General features: G+C 45.6%; 1 long non-coding RNA gene across 1 annotated transcript in view; it reads right to left on the bottom strand.

Moving 5' to 3' along the window:
• LOC107540417 (uncharacterized) overlaps positions 1–6,160 on the bottom strand; it is a 9,154-nt gene extending 2,994 nt beyond the window's left edge. The window contains exons 1-2 of the long non-coding RNA XR_001603514.2: positions 5,958–6,160; positions 5,138–5,304 (exon numbers count right to left, since the gene is read on the bottom strand). This is a non-coding gene — a long non-coding RNA (uncharacterized LOC107540417). The remainder of the gene's footprint in view (positions 1–5,137; positions 5,305–5,957) is intronic.
• Positions 6,161–11,646: the final 5,486 nt, after the last annotated feature.

Consider the following 11,646-nt stretch of genomic DNA (forward strand, 5'->3'; position numbering starts at 1 on the left):
CCCCCCGGTCCCCCGCTATGTTCATAGCCACACAATTGACAATCGCTAAGATCTGGAAGCAGCCCAGGTGCCCATCCGTAGACGAGCGGATAAAAAAGCGGTGGTACATCTACACCGTGGAATACTATGCAGCTGTGAAAAAGGAGCTCTTACCCTTTGGGACAGTAGGGTGGGACTTGGAGGGGTATTATGCTGAGTGAAATAAGCCAGGCAGAGAAAGACAAACATCACAGGATCTCCCTCATAAGTGGAACCTAATGAACAAAATAAACGGATGCACAAAATAGATCCAGAGACACGGAAGCATGGAGCAGACGGAGGGACCTCAGAGGGAAGGCGGGGGGGTTGGGGAGAGATTAAGCAAAGAATTTATATGCATCTGTGCATGACCCATGGACACAGGCAATAGTGTGGGGAAGGCCTGGGGTGGGGGCAGGAGTGGGGTGCAGGGGGGTCAATGGGAAGGAAAAGGGGGGCATCTGCAATACTTTCAACATTAAAGATAAATTTTTTAAAAAGAGAGAGAACTGGGTGCCCAACAGAGACAGGAGAAGATCGACTGGGGGAGTCATCCGTGACCAGGCCACCAGCACCTAAGAGGCGGGATTCCGTCCCCTCCTATTAATTCAGGGCGCGTCTCGCTCCAAAGACAGAGCCCGAGGCAGGCTGTGACAGGCCGGAGCCCCGCGCGGCCCCGGGTAGGCGACAGATGGCAGCGATAAGGGGAGAGAGGCTCTCGTGGGAAGGAGGTGACAGAAGCTCCGTCAACAGGATGTGGTGACCAACGGAGCTCCGAGAAGCAGAACCCAAGCAGAGATCGCTTCTGATTAGGGCCCGAGAGCATCCAACAGAAGTGGGTACTGGGTTTTTTTTGTTTTTTTTTTTCGCAAATTTTCAGAAAGGAAACCTCCAGATGGCGGGGCGGTGGGTAGAAAGGGGTTCACTTTTTTTCTTTCTTGCTTGCTTTTTTTCCTTTTTTTTAATTCCTCGCTCAAGGATATATATATTTTTTTCCATTAATTTTTAGAGAGAATGGACGTGAGGAAAGGCGAAAGGTCAGGAGAGAGAGAGAGAGAAACATCGATGTGAGAGAGACGCATGGATTGGTTGCCTCCCGTATGCACCTTGACCCGAGCCCGGGATCGAACCTGCAACCCCGCCTTTGCCTGGTAATCAAACCGTCCCCCCTTCCGCGGGAGGGCGGATGCTCCAACCACTGAGCCACGCCGACCAGGGCTCCCTCACTTTAACGTTGAAACGCCCCCGGGGGGTTGTTGAGACAAATATCAAGGACCACCGACGGGCCCCTTCTCAGGGCGTCCGACCCTCAAAACGGCTCTGATTTTTCTCCACCGTCTCCCTGCTTCCTCGTGACGGAGAAAACGTCCGTAAAACTTAAAAAAAAAAAAGCATAAATGGCCAGTTATAAAAAACAGTCACAGGGATGTAAAGGACGGCACAGGGAATATAGTCAATAATGATATTGTAATAACTACGTACGGGGCCGGGTGGGTATTAGATCGACGGGACCGGTGTGTGGGGAGGGGGGGCGGGAATCACTTTGTAACGTATATAAATGTCCAACCTCTATGCTGGGCACCCGGAATTAATGGAATATCGAATGTCAATGGTAATTAAAAATATAAAGATCTACAGCCCACTGGGCAATACATAAAATTAAAATAATATATTGATGCAGAAATGCTGAATTATCATGGTTCACATGGTCACTTTTGCAGTTACGTCTTTATTTAGACTATCGCCCTCTGGAAAACGCTGGGACCCAATATCTGCCCCACTGGGTGTCATTTCAGGCAGCAAACAAGGCCAATCATCTTTTTTTAAAATTTTTTTTCAAACGCCGGAACCACTTGCCTGGCCAGGTTAGACCTCCTGGTTTGGCGCTATTGCAACAATTCATACGCCGATCGTTACTAAACTTTGAGCATCGCGTGGCAAGGTGCCATCGCGTACGTTGTTTGACACCTGGAAACGTTTCTGCGAAAGGCGTCGGATTCCTCGGGTTTCCGAGGAACGCACAGAATTTAAGGCGTCTTCCAAGCGATGAAAACGAAACCCGGTTCAAGTGTCTTGTTGGAGATTTAAATGCACAGTTGCACCAAAAAAGAAAGTTTTATTTAATAAAGAGTAGGCAGCCTGGCCGGTGTGGCTCAGCGGTTGAGCATCGATCTACGAACCAGGAGGTCGCCGGTTCGATTCCTGCTCAGGGCACATGCCAGGGTTGCAGGTTCGATCCGCAGTCGGGAGCGTGCAGGAGGCAGCCGATCAATGACTCTCTCACTATGGATGTTTCTATCTCTCTCCCTCTCCCTTCCTCTCTCAATAAAGACATAATTTTAAAACAAATTTTAAATCAACAAAAGCATAATTTTAAAAATACATATTAGTTATAAAATTCAAGACATCTGGCATTCAGAAATAAATAAATTGTACATAATATTGTACACCTGTAACTAATATAACCAATATAATATTGTATACCAACTATATTTAAATAAATAAAATGTTTCAGACTGAAAACAACTACATTATATATATAATATATATATTTATTATATATATTAGTTTATATATATATAAACTAATATATATATTTATATATAATATAAATATATATTTATATATATATATTATATATATTAGTTTAGCTACTCTCTATATATAGAGAGTAGCTAAACTAAAAACAAAGAAAAAAACACCATTTTTTGTTTGTTTTTTACAAACACTGTAATTGCTTTTCGAATTCACAGAAAAAACACACACATTCCTTGCAAAGAATTGAATGTGCTCCCTTCTAGGGCAAACCTCTGATTATATAGCAATTAGGCTCGTAATGGTGCTTTTATTATGCACGGAATGAGCCGGTTGGCATAATTACAGCAATCGGTTAAATCAGTATTAAAACCACAGGGATCCCTTGGCAGGGCCGCGTGATGCAGAACGGAGCTGACGGTCTGGCAAACGGAGAAGCTAAACAAACCCCCTCCCGCACCCCCAAGTCTCTGGATGTTCATTTCAAAGGGGGTCCTTTCAAAATCAACGAACTAACGTAAAATAGATCAAAATAAAGGCCCATAAAATAAATGAAAAAAAATAACAGAACATAGGAGCGGTAAAAAGGTGGAATGGGGTAAAAACTGGCAGATGGAGGAGAGTTTTGCGTAGTTTTAAGGATTTGTTGGTCAGAAATAAGCAAATGGGACCTCGAGAGTATTGCGCTAAGCGAAAGAAGCCCGTCGGAGAAGGACAAGTATCCCATAGTCTCACCTACACGTGGAATCTAATGAACAAAATAAACTGATAAATAAAATAGATTCGGAGCAGAGGGAAGGGGGTGGGGGTGGGGGGAGATTAACCGAATAATTTCTGCAATACTCTCAACAACAAAGATACACTTGAAAGAAAGAAATCAGCAAATCGTCCGTGTTTCAGAGATTAACTGAAAAAAAAAAAAAAAATTCATTGGCCTGCGTCAGGCCGAAGCCACCTGCTGGGCTGGAGGAGATTCCACCAGCTCCCAGTCGAAATAAAGATAAAATTCAGAAGAGAAGTGGGAAAAGGCATCCGGATTCGTTGTGTTTATTTTTTTTTAATTTACGATTTTAAATTTATTTTCTGTTTACTAAACCAAGCAGCTGCCTTTGAGGTTAAAAAACAGCCACGCGATAGGTATTTTCATGTTTCAGGCTGAAGAAAGTATCCGTGAATGGTATTATTCAATGAAGACGGGTGTGGTTGCCAGGATTCTAAGACAGCCCCGTGTGTGTGGGGGGGGGGGTGTTCTTTGGTGGCCCCCATATTCCTGACCACGTAGAACCTCAAACTGGACCTTATCTGGAAACACGGTCTCTGCAGGTGGGGTGACGTGAAGGCCCTGAGATGCGGTCGCCCTGGGTCAGGGGGGCCCGACGTCCAAGGACAGGGTCCTTATAAGAGACAGAAGGGGAGACACAGACACAGAGGAGAAGCCTCAGGGAGATGGAAGCGGAGACGGGAGGGAGGCGGCCACCAGCCCGGGGACGCCTGGAGCCCCAGGAGCTGGGAGAGGCAGGAAGGACCCTCCCCAGGGGGTCCCCAGGCTCTCCGGGGCTTTTCCCTTCATATCCGTCCAACCCCAGGTTGCTGCTCTCAGAGAAGGCCCCCCACCTCCCAGGTTCTCAGGCAGCAAACCTTGGGAGTGTCTGGGAGGAACCCCCCCCCTTTCCATTTCTTTCCATCTCGAGGAGGCCTCTCTGGGGTCAGAATCTCCTGCACGATCCCTCCACACCGCCCGCTGCAGAGACTCCAGGTCAGCCTCGCAGCGGCGAACCTGAGAACCGGCCTTTGGAACTAGGCCCCGGGTGATGTCACAGCCCCTGGCTGATGTCGTGGCCCCCGGGGTCATGTCAGCTCATGGTCCAGGGACCGAGTTTGAGAACCAGGTCAAGGTTCCATTTCCAGTCGGGGCCCATGCCCGGGTTGTGGGCTCGATCCCCAGTATGGGGCATGCAGGAGGCAGCCAATCAATGACTCTCTCCCCATTGATGTTTCTCTCTCGCTCTCCCTCCCTTCCTCTCTCCCTCTCAAATCAATAAATCAAATTATTTAAAAAAATAAAATAGCCCGGCCGGGTGTGGCTCAGCGGTTGAGCGTCGACCTGGGATCCAGGCGATCAGGGTTCGATTCCCTGTCAGGGCACATGCCTGGGTTGTGGGCTCGATCAATGGCTCTCTCATCATCGATGTTTCTATTTCTCTCTCTCCCTCTCCTTTCCTCTCTCTGAAGTCAATAAAGATATATTTAAAAAAATAAATAAATAAAATAAAATAATAATAAAATTAAATAAAATTAAATTAAAATAAAATAAAATACAATAAAATACAATAAAATACAATAAAATACAATACAATAAAATACAATAAAATACAATAAAATAAAATAAAATAAAATAAAATAAAATAAAATAAAATAAAATAAAATAAAATAAAATAATAAAAAACAAGTCAACAAACGACCAGTGCTGGAATTGGAGAAAGGGGGACCCTGGTGCATTGCTGGTGGGAGTGCAGACGGGTGCAGCCACCATGGACACGGTACGAAGGTTCCTCAAATGGGCCCTTTTAAGGCAAAAACTCACCAGTAAAGGGTTCGAGGTCATCGGCTCTGTGGATCACTTAGGATAGGGCCTTGCGTGATTTCTTTAATCTGATTTATCTGTCCCCTGGCGTCATCCTGCCCGGGGTCTTCGTTACTGAGCTGGGGATGTCTTCCTGTCTCCAAACAGACCACAGCTCTGTGACCCGTCTGAGGGTGAAATGTCAGCAATATTATCTATCTCTGGAGCAGAAAAGCAGATCTATGCATTTTGGGCTTAGTAAGCTCCGACCTTCCCTTATCTCAACCGGTATATTACCTGAAACCCGTTTTACAGGTAGGTTTCCGGGTTTCCGGACATGGGTGCATTCTTTCTTAATCTTTAACTAGAAATCAGGACAGCCGGCTGGGGCGGGGGGGGGGGTAAGCTCAGAAGGTCATTGTCCTCTCAACTTTTATGTCTTTCCAATTGCGCTAATAATCAATGATCAATAACAGGAGAAAATATGCAAAGTCTAGTTTATTCATAGACTTTCATTAATATAAATATGAAATATTTATTTCATAAATAAATGTGTGGAGGGATCGTGCAGGAGATTTTGAGCCCAAATATTTTGTCTTAATTATTAATTAAGACAATTAATGCCTCGGGGACTGAAGAAAGACTGGACAAGCCATTCGTTATCCAGTCGTCTATTGATGGACACAGGCTGCTTTCACTTCTTGGTTCGTGTCAATGATGCTGCGATGAACATAAGGGCGCGTCTATCTTTCTCAACTATTGTTTCGCATTTTTTTGCAAAACCTGTGGTACGTATACACAATGGAATACTATGCAGCCGTGAAAAAGAACGGCCTCTTACCATTTTCAACAACGTGGGCGGGCCAGGGGGTGTTATGCTCAGTGAAACAGGTCAGACGGAGAAAGACAGATGCCATATGATTTCAGTTTTATGTGGAATCTAAAGAACAAAATAACCAACAAAACAGAAGCAGACTCATAGACACAGAGACGAGGCTCATGGTTGCCGGAGGAGAGGGGTTAGGTGGGGCTGGGTGAAAAAAGGTGAAAGGGTTGAGAAGTAGAGATTGTTGGTTACAAGATAGTCACGGGGGCATAAAATACGGCACAGGGAACACAGTCAATACTATTGCGGTAACTATGGATGGCGCCAGGTGGGTGCTAGAAATATCGGGGGGAACCCTCTGTAAATTATATACATGTCTAACCACAATGCTTACACCTGAAACTAACATAATATTGAATGTCCACTGTCACCGGGAAGAAATAAAATAAAAATTTAAAAAGTGTTGGGTAGCCCTGGCCGGCCGGCCTGTGGACTGAAGGGTCTCGGGTTCGATTCTGGCCAACAGCACATACCTGGGCTGCAGGCTCGATTCCCCGGTGTGTGTGCGCGAGGCAACCCATCGATGTGTCTCTCTGGAAAGCAATGGAAAAAATATCCTCAGGTAAGGATTTAAAAAAAAAAAAAAAGGTGTTGGCCGGGCCAGGCGTGGCTCAGAGGTTGAGCGTCGACTTGGGATCCAGGCGATCAGGGTTTGATTCCCGGTCAGGCCACATGCCCGGGTTGGGGGCTCGATCAATGACTCTCTCATTGTTGATGTTTCTATCTCTCCGTCTCCTTTCCTCTCTCTGAAATCAATAAAGATATGTTTAAAAAAAAAAAAAAAGCGTTGGGTCGTTGAATTTTCTATGCCCATCTCACCTGTCTAATGCCCGGTTGTTGCTCTGAAACCAAGATGACAGATTATATTTTAAGACTTTAAAGCTTAGGAAAGGCATTTGCACGGACTCGGAAAGGCCGATGTTTACCAGGTGGCTGGAAACTGCTTGGCCGTTTCCCTGCCTGCCTCAGTTTCCCTTTTCCACCTGTCCCGGCTCACTGTCTGTCTCATCACGGCCCCATCAACCCACCGCCTCCTGGAAACCCCTTCAGGGCGAAACACCCCACCCCTGACCCCAAAGCGACTGCAGAGACGGCTTCATTTACTGAGCGCCCCTCTGCCGGTTCGAGTCGCCCCCGGGGGAGCTCATTAAACGCGGCATCCTGGGCCCCACCGCGCGTCTGTGGGATCCCAACCTCCCCAGGTGTGGCTATTTTTTAACAACCTCCCAGGTGCCGGCTGGAAGCGCTGAAGACGTGGAAACACTGAGCTGCTGAAACCCTCCGGGGTGAGCTCACTCTCCTGCGTTCGCTGGCTCAACAGAGGCCTCCCCGCCTTCCCCTGGGCCCCACCCCGGAGATAATCTGGTCTTTTGTTCCCAGCACAACATAAAAAAAAAAAAAAAAGCAGAGCCCAGAGCCGCCGCTTACCAGGCCCCTCACGTTCCTTAGAGGCAGGACACCAACGTAAGCTGGGGATGCGTCCTCCGAAGTCACCCCGAAGGCGGGAAGCGTGAGAATTAAACGTTACACCTCCCCGGCCGGTCAACGACTCTCTCACGGTCAATGTTTCTGCCTCTCTCTCTCCCTGTCTCTTCCTCTCTTTCTAAAATCAATAAAAACAGATTTAAAAGAAAAAAAAAAAATCCCCCAGGAGCACCCCGTCTCCAAGACCAGGGGAATTCGTCTTATACCCAAGAAAGGCCAGGGCCCCGAGATGTCAGTCGCCCGTCAGCAGCAAGAGGTAGTTGACCCGCATCCGGTGTCAACCTGTCCCTGTTCCAGTTCTGCAAGGAGCACACCCCCCCATCTGGAGACACCCTAAAAAACAAAAGGCTCTGTTTCTATCCAGACCCGTAGGATCCAGCCTCTCCGGCCCTCGGTAGGATAAACCCAAGAGAAATGAAAACGTGAACCAGCAGCACCGGGCCGTGTCCCTCGCACCCACTGGGGGGGCGGGCGGGAAAGGGTGTCCCAGAAAGGAACCCGCTCGGGGTGTCCTGGTCCTGCTTCCCTAGCTGGGTGGGTCGCGGTGGGGAGTCACGCCCCAGGCAGGTAACTTCTTCAGTGAAAGGTTATTTATGGGCCTTTCAGCCGACCCTTCTCCTATCCATTGTCCTCGTGCATCAGAGGTGGACACCCCTTTGAGATAAATGCCAGAATAGGCCTCGAAGACACTCAAGCAGGCACACGGTCACCCGGGCTGGGTAGTTCCCTCAGTTAGAGCATCATCTTAATACACCAAGGCTGCACCAAGGTTGTGGGTTCGAGTCCCGCTCAGGGGACATAGGAGAAGCCTCCAGTGTAGGTATCAATACATCGGACAATTGATGTTTCTCTCTGTCTCTCCCTCTCTGTCTAAAATCAACGATTGGCTGGGCATTTCCATCGGTTAGAGCATCATCTTGATACACCAAGGGGCCCGGCTGGGTGTGGCTCAGCGGTTGAGCCTCGACCTGCGATTGAGGCGATCGGGGTTCGATTCCCGGTCAGGGCACCGGCCTGGGTTGCGGGCTCGATCAATGACTCTCTCATCATGGATCTTTCTATCTCTCTCTCTCCCTCTCCTTTCCTCTCTCTGAAATCAATAAAGATATATTTAAAAAAAAAATACACCAAGGCTGCACCAAGGTTGTGGGTTCGAGTACCGCTCAAGGGATATAGGAGAAGCCTCCAGTGTAGGTATCAATACATCGGGCAATTGATGTTTCTCTCTGTCTCTCCCTCTCTCTCTAAAATCAATGATTATTATTTTTTTAAAATTTATCTTTATTGTTGAAGGTATTACAGCTGCCTCCCCTCATTTTCCCTGCACTGGGCCCCCCTCCACCGCGCTCCTGCCCCACCCCAGGTCCTCCCCATGCTTTTTTGTCCGTGTGCCTGGGTTATGCACACGAGCACGTCTGCACTGCTTGTTCTATCCCTCGCCTGAGGACCAGGACCACGTTGGGATCCCCAAACGCCTCTTACACGGAGCACGTGGAAGCACCAGCCTTTTCGTTCTTAAGCACGTACCACGGAGATTTCTGCTGAATTTGTGCCCAGTCAAGATATCCAACGTCTATCTTGGGAAATACGTTCCAGTTTGCGACTATATTGGTTTTTGTTTTTTCGTACTTAGTGTATTTCTCTATGAAAAAAATTAAAAATTAAATTAAATTAAAATAATAAAATAAAATAATAGAATAAAAGAAAATAATAAAATAATAGAAAATAATAAAAGAAAAGAATAAAATAAAATAAAATAAGAAAAGAATAAAATAAAATCAAATAATAAAATAAAATAAAATATAAAATAAAATAAAATAAAATAAATAAAATAAAATAAAATAAATAAAATAAAATAAAATAAAATAAAATAAAATAAAATAAAAGATGATACTTAAGAAATGATTGGGCCCTCGCTGATGTGGCTCAGTGGTTAGGGCGTTGGCCCTGGAACTGAAAGCCTCGGGTTCGACTCCCCATCAAGGGCGTGCACCTCCGGTGGTTGCCGGCTCCCACCCCGGGCCCTGACCACGGATCCAACCCACAGCCTTGGTAGACTGGGGAAGACGCTCCCACCCAACTGAGCTACCCGGCCAGAGCTGCACGATTTTTTTTTTAACACATTTTCCCGATAAATGATGTGTTTTCTCTTACAGTGTTTGTGTGTCTGTTTTGTTTTTTTTTTAATGCATTAAAAACAAAGAATCTCCCCAGAACCCCTAAACCGCAAAGCAGGCACGGTGTCCACAGGAGATTTTGTGAAACAGTCCGATGGCGTTTTGGGGGCGCCGGAGGCAGGAAGTGTGAGGGGTGCGGCTGGGCGTTGGGGAGGCTATGAAACCCGCATCATTCGACGCTCTTGCCTCCTTCAGTAGCCGGCGACGAGGGACCGAAAGCACTTCAGACTCAAAATGCGTCTTTTGCGGCCAGGAGCAAAAAAGCGTCTGGAGCCAAAAAGCATCGGATGGCATTTTTCGGAAAGGGGCTGACCACCTCTAACCGGCACGTCCTGGCCTGGACACGCCTGCATTAAGCGCTGACGCTCCCTAATTCCTTCCCGTCGAATCAGAGATGGACCTTACGTGGTCCCTGGTGGCTCAGTCGCCTGGGGCCGTCCTCACAAACTACCCCATACTGGGGGGGCGGCTTAAAAAAATATAAATATATTTTTTTAATACTCACCGAAGGATATTTTTTCCCCGTTGCTTTTCAGACAGAGTGGAAGGGAGAGAGAGCGAGAGAGACACATGGGTGGGTTGCCTCCTGCACACGCCCTGACCGGGGCCGGGGGGGATGCAGCCTGCAACGCAGATATATGACCTTGGCAGGAATCGAATCCGGGACCCTGCAGTCCATGGGTCCGGTGGTCCAACCGCTGAGCACAACCGGCCAGGTTGGGCCCAGTCTCCAACTCATCCCGGTCCAGCTTTCAATTTGGCCACGTCTATCTAGGTTTTCACCCGCGGACGGGACCTGAGCCGTCGAAACAGGAGGCCGGCCTCGGCGCAGAGAAGTCCACCCTCGGCACGTGAAGCTAGGAAGACAGGAGGCGGAACGGGGAATCCGGGCCCTTTCCGAGATAACTGCTCAGCTCTTGCATAGGTTCGAATTTTTATTTTTATTTTTTTTTAATTTTCACAGGCTGGGGGGGGGTTGCAGGCCGTGAAAGCGCAGCACCGAGCACCACGCCACAGGGAGAAAGGGTTTCCTCTGGCCCCGCAGAGCTATTCTGGATACGTAGGCTCCGCCTGCAAACACTTTGAATAATTATATATTCCAACGGGTTGTTTCAAAACACAAGCATCGATACGTGTAATTACGTATTCACGTGGGCTCATATGTATTTAGGTGGCATGTATGGAGAGGTTTTTATTTCTGCACTGTATCTGTGTATGTCTACATTGTATTATATCGTAATATTTGCTATAACGTGCATTTTTGTATATATACGCATGGATATATACGTCCATAAAAAAGCGTATATTTTTCTCTATGTGATATAAGCAGAAATACATCTTTTCTTTACGGGTTCTTGGAAAAGCGTCCATGTTCCAGAATTATATATATACATTTTTTATGTGTAAATTAAAATATAAATGATATATTTTATACATAAGTAATATAATGTAAATGATATATTTTGCATGTGAATTATACAATATAAGTGATATCTTTTATATGTAAATTTATGTAACACAAATGATATATTTTATACGTAATTTATATAATATAAATATATTTTATACATAAGTAATACAATATAAATGATTATTTTATATGTAAATTATACAATATAAATGATCTACTTTATATGTAAATTATACAATATAAATGATCTATTTTATATGTAAATTATACAATATAAATGATCTATTTTATACATGAATATTATGTAAGATAAAGAATATATTTTATATATAAATTATATGTAATATAAATTATATAGTCTGTATAAATTATAACTTACACTCTATAAAGTACATATAATACATGCTGTATACTATAAATATAGTTATTATCATAACTTATATCTTAAAAGCCCCTATTGCCATTTACTACCCCGTGGTTTTATTTTTTACACGTGCGTTTTGACACATGAAGAATTACTTCGGCCAAAGGTGTAAAAAACGAATACGCTGCTTTAAAAAAAAAAAAAATC

This window comes from Miniopterus natalensis, chromosome X, assembly GCF_054644295.1.
Source record: "Miniopterus natalensis isolate mMinNat1 chromosome X, mMinNat1.hap1, whole genome shotgun sequence".
Classification (NCBI taxonomy): Eukaryota; Metazoa; Chordata; class Mammalia; order Chiroptera; family Miniopteridae; genus Miniopterus; species Miniopterus natalensis.